This window comes from Pyxicephalus adspersus, chromosome 5 (assembly GCF_032062135.1).
Source record: "Pyxicephalus adspersus chromosome 5, UCB_Pads_2.0, whole genome shotgun sequence".
NCBI classification, from domain to species: domain Eukaryota; kingdom Metazoa; phylum Chordata; class Amphibia; order Anura; family Pyxicephalidae; genus Pyxicephalus; species Pyxicephalus adspersus.
This window is the reverse complement of record NC_092862.1, coordinates 92,045,322-92,053,437: the sequence shown is the minus strand read 5'-3', so window position 1 is coordinate 92,053,437 and position 8,116 is coordinate 92,045,322. Positions and strand designations below refer to the sequence as shown.

At 36.1% G+C, this 8,116-nt stretch overlaps 1 long non-coding RNA gene across 1 annotated transcript; it reads right to left on the bottom strand.

Moving 5' to 3' along the window:
• LOC140332038 (uncharacterized) lies at positions 1-1,604 on the bottom strand. Its single transcript, XR_011921027.1, has 2 exons — positions 1,574-1,604; positions 1-369 (listed from the first exon to the last, which is right to left on the bottom strand). It is a non-coding gene; the product is annotated as an uncharacterized lncRNA (long non-coding RNA).
• Positions 1,605-8,116: the final 6,512 nt, after the last annotated feature.

Here is an 8,116-nt window from a genome sequence, read left to right as displayed (position 1 = left end):
TTTTTGTGTAATACGACTTGTAGTTTATTAAGTAGAATGATAAACTAAGCAAAAAATACAGGTTGACATTTAAAAATCTGGCTATCGATAATCCGGATCCTTCAGTTTCCGCCATGGATTTCGGAGTGCATTTTCAAATTTACACTGTTTTCTGGAGGCGCCGCTTATGTTTTGATGCTGCTGTACTCCAGAATCAGCTGTTAGGTCTTGCTTTCCCCGCACAAATTGAAGCTGTTCCTGTTGCTGAGGATGCTGTTACTGTCAGTCATGAAGATGATTATCCTGACAGCCCATCTGCTATTTAGCTTCTTTTCGAGGGTACAGTAATGATTAACATTCTGAAGCATTTTGTTGAGTTGAACCAAAATTCTGTAAAAATGTTTTATTTAGTTGGTGAACATTACAATTTCAGTTGCTTTCCATTTAATGTCATTTCATATAGTGTTATTTCATTTTAATTATACAACATATATAACCTTCAAAAATCTGGAATTTTCGAACATTTGGCATTCCTCAGGTGCGGAGGTTGCTGGATTTTTGAATGTCAACCTGTACTACTAACCCCCCCCAAAAAAAAAAAAATTAACTATAATTAGCTCCTGTCATTGGTAATGCCTGCTCATTCCCCACCATTTTTATAAAAAAATTTTTTAAAACTTTCTTTTTAACTTTTTCATTGAGGAGTATTTTGGGCGGAGGATGACAGTACCAGTCATGCAGCAAGCTGTTTTTTTTTTGTCTCTCAGTTAACAGGCCATCAGGGTTGGCGGGTTGTTGGTATAGTTTAGGAAGAAGGGTAAATTCTATTATTTTGACATGAATAAAGTTAGACATGTAAAGTGCAATGTAATACAATATTGTGAAGATCAAACTTGATAGAGAAAGATTTAGCTAAATGACAATAATAACTAAAAAAACAAGTAAAACACACAGCAGTTTACATACTAGTATTACTAGTAGTAATATTAGTAGTATTTAAAAAAAAAACTGAACCACTTAAAATCTTGATGAAAAATATGAAAACCTCTGGATACTCACATATTGACAAGAGGCTTATTGGTAAAGTTTAATTTAGGAAGAATGGTAAATTTTGAATAGTTTGTTATTAATAAAATTAGAAAGGTAAAGTGCAATGTAACATCATGCTGTAAAGAAATCACAAGAAAAAAATTAGCTAAATGTAAATAGTAACTAAAAAAGAAGGAACACATACAACAGTTTATAAAGCCATAATTGTATTAAAAATAGGTTCGGAAATCAATATCTTTGATCAAAAAGTATGCAAGCCTCCGGATGTTGACATCAAGGATAGAGGGTAATTAGACTCTTTTAGAGTTAATGAAATGAGATTAGAGGTGTAGATTGAAGGTATACTGCACCACACATTTAGTAAGTGACAGATGTGATTAATGTTCTAATTAGAACACATTTCAAAAAACCTTTCAACAAGAATAATTTGAAGAACTGTAGCACTGTAGAAACCTGAAAAAAGGCTACAAAAGCATTTCTAAAGGCCAAGGTGGTCATCAGTCCCAAAGTAAGACAAATAGCCTTCAAATTGAAAAAAACATACCATTACTTGTTTACATCGAAGTGGGTGTCCTACAAAGATCAAGTGCAGAAATAAACAAAGGAAGAAGCAAAGGAAACCACAAAGGATATATTGAAATCTCTTGAACTTGCCAAAGTGTTTGTGCATGAGTTAACTGTATAAAAACACTGAACAAGAATGCTATTTAAGGAAGGCCACTAAATAGGAAACAATTGTTGTAGAATAGAAAAAAAACTGAATGGCCTACATTGGAAAGAATTCTGTGAAAGAATGAAATACTACTACATGTAGACAAAAAACACCACTCACCATAACCCAAACTTTATTCCAACCGTGAAGCGGTTGAAGAAGCAAGGTTTGGCACTACTTTTCTTGCTAAGATGTTGAACATTATGCTATCAGAGAAAAAAAATTCAAAAAGATTTTAAAGAATTTACCAGAGAATGTCTTAGTAGTAGTTAGTTTACCTAAACAATGACCCAGCAAGAGTAAATGAATAATGTTTTATCTTAACCTAAAGACCTGTTCAACAAAAACTCCCGGGAATATTAGTGATCTTCACAAAAAAATGATCTTACTTTGTTTCCATAACTCTACTTTGAAGGAATTTACAACAGACCTTATTACTCCTAATGAAGATTAGATTAGTCCAGAATCCTGAAGTTCATATAGGTATGTAAACAATGAGGTTTAAAAACATGAAATAATACAATTAGTTGTGTATAATTTATATTTGGCAAATTGTGTTTGTATAGTATTAGAAATTAAAAATTAGACTCTGTTGTTAGATGCTGTTTTTTTCTCCTATGTCTTGTCTCCAAAACTCTAAAACGATTAGGCTTTTAGTGAGCATTTGGAAAGAAAATTAACAGGGATGGTTTCAATAAGTAATGAAAAAAGCAGTCTGTTATCATTCCGTGTCTTCGTCCTTCCCTGCAGTGTGCTCCTCAATTGCTACTCATAGAAATGTTCAGCTACACACATGCACCTGACATTGTACAGGCGTTATCGTTTTGGGCAGCTATATGCGCATGCGTGTACTTTCCTGTAGTTTCCTTGCCTGCAAACAAAGATGTACACACAGATACTCAATGCGCATCATCAGGGGCTATTTATTCTCTAGTTCTGGGATTAGGTTGCTGGATCCTCGGTGTTAGACATCTTGGATTCTAGCCTCAGCTTGACCCTGACCTTGCTTCCTGTACTCTTTTGTTCTGACCTCAGTCTGTTTTAACAATGATTTTTGCGTTCCAACTGCCCTTACCCTGGGCCGTTTTTAACCTGGAGTATATCCTGCCACCTGCCCTGACCCAGGTGTACTGCAGTACTCATGCTCCAAAAAGGTATATACTGACAGAAGAAAGTAGAGACAATAGAGTGAGCAGAGTAATGATGTAATCAATATGTGTCAAATAATATATTTTATTTACATCTTGCAAAAAGTGCCTTGCAAAATATTCATCCCTCTCATTCCTGTTTTATGTAATGGTCTTAACAATAGTCTAAACTGTTTTGTAATGAAAGGAAATAAATGTAAATGTACCAATGCAACCGAGCTAACCTGAATGCGACACAGCAATTCTGCATTCAAGAATATACAAAAATCCGAGCCGCTTGATATACTAAGCTAATAGAGACATACCCCAAGAGACCTGCAGCTATAATTGCAGCAGTAGGTGGCTCTACAAAGTATTAACTTAGGGGTGAATACCTAAGAACATTCACATATCTGTGTTTGGGTGAAAAATATTATGCATCTTCAAAGTGATAGGCATGTTGCGTAACTGATATGGTGCTAACCCGCAAAAATCTATTTTTGTACCTAGTTGTAATGCAAAAAACAGGACAAACACTGAGGCACAGAAATACTTATGCAAAGCACTGTATTTGATATATTTAGCAGACCTTTGTTAGCACTGCTTCCTCACCGATTCCTACACTGTGTGAATATCTAATTTCTAGAACACAACAGTAAAGAGTGTCACTAAATAAATAATTAATAATAATTATTATTATTATTATTATTATTAATATTATTAGTATTAACCACCTGGGTGTTTCACTGATGTCTAGATTTCTGTACCAAAAGTGGTACACTGTTTTTCATTAATTTTTTTTTTTACATTGTAGACCTGTAACTTACAGAAATATGTCCGAACAAGGGTCTAGCAGATATCATGAATATAAAAAAAGTTTGAAACACACAATCATGTAAAAAAAAAAATAATTTAAAATTAATAAAATTAAATAAAAAACACAAAAAGCAGCTTAAACAAGAATACATAAATAAATAAAAAATACTGAAAATGCAATAATTTGGTATACTGTATAGTAATATATTTTTCTAAAACACCTCCCTAGTGTTTTTGGTTGAGTCCAATGTCACATACCTATAGACAAAACCACATAAATATATTTTGTGTTATTTTGTTTTGGATTGGATACAGGACTTTGTATTGAATCCAATACAAAATATTTGAATTTCCCGACCCCCGTCGACGGGCGCATGCACTGACATCATTAGAAATAGCAGAGGGACGCGTACGCGAACGCCGGGTGTTCTAATTCTTTCCGAACTTCCATGCAAAAAGTGTAAATTTATTTTAGATTGTAGGCTATAATTCACAGAATTACTCAATAATTACTTATAATTCACCGAATTACCGCATAACTCACCGAAATATGTCCAAAATTTTATAAATATAATAAATTTTTTTTTATAAAACATAAAAAAAAAAAATCTTAAAAAAAAAAATAGTGTATAATGTAATGTACCTTTACAGTAGCTTATATAATATATATATATAACAATTATATACATATTATATAAAGATTTTGTATTGAGTTCAATACAAAGTTATTTAAATTTCCCGCCCCGCCTCCCGGACCGACGCATGCAGCGACGTCCTTGGGAAACCCCGGAGATCGTCACTGCACACGCCGGATGAAGAAAGAAGAGGACAGACATGTCTGGAGGAGCTGCGGGGAAAGGGTAAGTATTTTTTTTCAGTTGTAATCCGATTGTCATACAATGTTGTATGACAATCAGATTGCAATATAACACTTGTTTATATTTTTAGCTACCCCGACCTTGGCTCGGGGTAAACGATAGTAGCAAGTTTACTTACCCCGTACCAAGGTCAGGCTAACCACCCAGGTGGTTAATAATAATAATAATATTAATAATAGTAGGATGGTGTTGCAAGGGACATGTAAGCAATTTTTTGCACATAAATGCACTCTATATTTCCTTATTTTTGCACATAATACATTGTTAACCTTGGACCCATAATTGCTATAAAGAAAAGCAAGGAAATTAAAAATAGGCTTTGAAAGGTGAATATTTTCCTCTGAAAAATGGCAAATTCATCAGGCTCCCCGAACATTAGGGATTTTTAAACACCGTAGTATGTTTAACTATATAGTAAGTTCTAATCAGTTTCAGTCAGAAATAACCTCAAGCCTTTTTTTTATTATTATTTTTATGTTAAAAAAGACACGTGTTTTCCTCAAAGAGAATAATGCATCTTGGCAATATGTGTTGCATTAAAATGGTTTCTTCCTGAGGGCTTATTGGAACTATTGATGTGTCACATAAATAACCACACTAATTAAAACACAAGTCATTCACAGATACTACCAATGTAAACAAACCAGTCAGCTATGTACTTATAATATGTGCAGGGATATCGTTGTAGTGTTGCATGTGTCAGCAAGTTAGGTTCAGCAATTGGTGCTCATTGTGATTGATATGGATTTACAAAGAGAGAAGGGAGAAGTGAAATGGTAAATAGGAATATTTAGGGTAGTCTGAGGAATGGAAGGGCATTTGAAATTTGTTTTATATATACACTGTAAGGTTTGCTAAAGCTGACTTTTCTATAAATTTACTGCTAAGTTAGCATGTCATCAGAAATTGATGCTTTTCCTACTATTGTACATTAAAATGAACCAAAGACTGAATTCAAGCCACAGTACATTGTGAAGACAGTAAAGCATGGTGGCTCAAGCATCATGATATGGGGATGTTTCTCATACTATGGTGTTGTGCCTATTTATCACATACCATGGATCATAGATCCATTTGAATACATCAAAATACTTCATATTGCCTTATGCTGAACCGGAAATGCCCTTGGATTGGGTGTTTCAACAAGACAATAACCCCAGTCACACCAGTAAATGAGTATTGTCTTGGTTCCAGACCAGCAATTGATGTTATGGAGTGGCCAGCCCAATCCCCGGACCTTAATCCGATAGACAACATTTGGGGTTACATCAAAGATGCTAAAGCAAAGCCAAGAAATGCAGAAGAATTGTGGAATATAGTCCAATCATCCTGGGCTGGAATACCTGATCACCGGTGCCAGAAGTTGGTTGACTTCATATAGTACAGATGTGCAGCAGTTCTCAAAACAGTGGTTATACAACTAACAAATGACTTCAGTAATTCAAAGGAAAGCAAATTCTTGAAACATTTTTCAGTGTATACATTTTTTCTTCACTTTCTGTAAAGGGAAAATGCAAACTTTATACATTTTTCTTAGTGTTTTGATTTGGAAAAGACTATGCAGTGTTTCCAATGAATTTGCATGTATGTAAAGAAATGCTATTCTAAGGATTTGTTTCACTTTTTTAAACACACTGCTATTATTCCGAACACAACTCTATGGGCTCAGTCTAAATTACTCAGTTCTAAATTACTTTTTTTCTTGGACGTGGAAGGGTTTTTGTTATTTTTATGCAATACGCATATGCAATGAAATCGGCACCCTTTTTTCCCCATTTACAGCATCCTACATCACCCGATCTTGCCCCTGTGCAGTGTGAGATTGGTTATATAGGCACAAGAAGAAAGAATAAAGAAAATAGATGGCATTGCTCGTCGCTATTTTTGCACTGAAAGAGAATTTCGGGATGGCACAGAACCAACTCGAGGCCACATGTGCAGGGATCAGGGGCTCTACGGGGTAAGTGGTGTTTTTTTATTATTCTCACGGTTCTTATTTAAATGATCTTTTGTGCATTATTGTTTGCCACCAGTAGATGGCATTGTGTCCTCATGTAAATTGTTACAAACCCTGTTTTGGACTGCAAAAATTTATAATACACTTTAAACTGTACATGGGAACACACTGCCATCTAGTGACCTATGTATATACCAAAATTCTTTTTCTAAAGACATAAGGTTCAAAAAATCTTGGTTTATACCCATATAATATATGTTTATAACATATACGGTACCTGCTATAATTTGCTTTCATGCTTTACTGACGCTAAAGGAACTTGTAATGAGAGAAATATGCAGATTGCTCACTAGGGATGAGCAAGCGAGATTTGTAAGTTCGATCTCGCGGTGAATCGGGCCTTTCTCGCTTACCGAACTTTTAAGGGAAAACGGCCTTGTGATTCACCATGAGGTTGTGTTCTCGCCGAATGAACAAGGGAAAAAGCAGGGGGCAGTAACACCCTCTATTTCCGGCGAGAATTGTGGCTGGGAGTGAATCATTAGCTTGCACGGTAAGGCCCAGCAGCCCAATCAGGAGGGATCTGAGCACAGGCATATATACAAGGAAGGAGGGAGGGGTTAGTCACTCCATCTTGTGTTCTGTGTGAAGGATAGAAGGAGAGACGTGGATTGTGACAGGGACAGGTTAGGAGCCTTCTGTATATCTGTATATATACAGATACAGCAGTTTTTGATGCTACCTGTTCCTTTATACTAAAGGAGCCAGTTTGCTCCAAAAAAATTTCTGTCCTACTCTAAAAAAAATACAGATATTTCAGTGTGTGATACCTCTTGCTATTTAGCAAAAAAGCTAGTTTGCTACAGAAAAATTTCTGTCCCACTCTAAAAAAAATACAGATATTTTAGACTGATACCTCTTGCTATTTACTAAAGACCATTTGGTAAAAAAAAATTGTGCTACTCTAAAAAAAAATCAAGATATTTCATTCTGATACCTCTTGCTATTTACCCAAAAAGCCAGTTTGCTACGGAAAAATTTCTGTCCCACTCCAAAAAAATACAGATATTTCAGTCTGATACTTTTTGCTATTTACCATTTTTTTGGTAAAAAAAAAAAATTCTGTTCTGCTATAAAAAAACACAGATATTTCAGTGTTTGATACCTCTTGCTATTTGCCAAAGAAGACCCTTTGGTAAATGGCCAGCAGCGGAGGGCAATGTGGTTAGGCGGGCACGCCACTACAGCTCCCTCAAGCACACACATTGCCAGGCAGTGCTGAAACTGGTGTCCTTGGGGGACAAAAGTCACACTGCCAGAGATATCTTGGCTGACGCCCTCCCGGCTCACAACAGGCAATGCAGTGTGCAACAGGGCCAACCTTGTGGCCGCGCTGTGCATGGGCCACATGCCACATGTGCCCTGCTTTGGGCACGTACTGAACCTGGTGGTGCAGAAGTTCCTCCCCACGTACCCAGGACTGCAGGACTTACTGAGACAGGCTCGCTCCATCTGCAGCCATGTACGCTGATCCCCTACTGCCGCTGTGGCGCTTAGCAAGATCCAGCGCCAACAGAGGCTGCCACTGCATAGACCC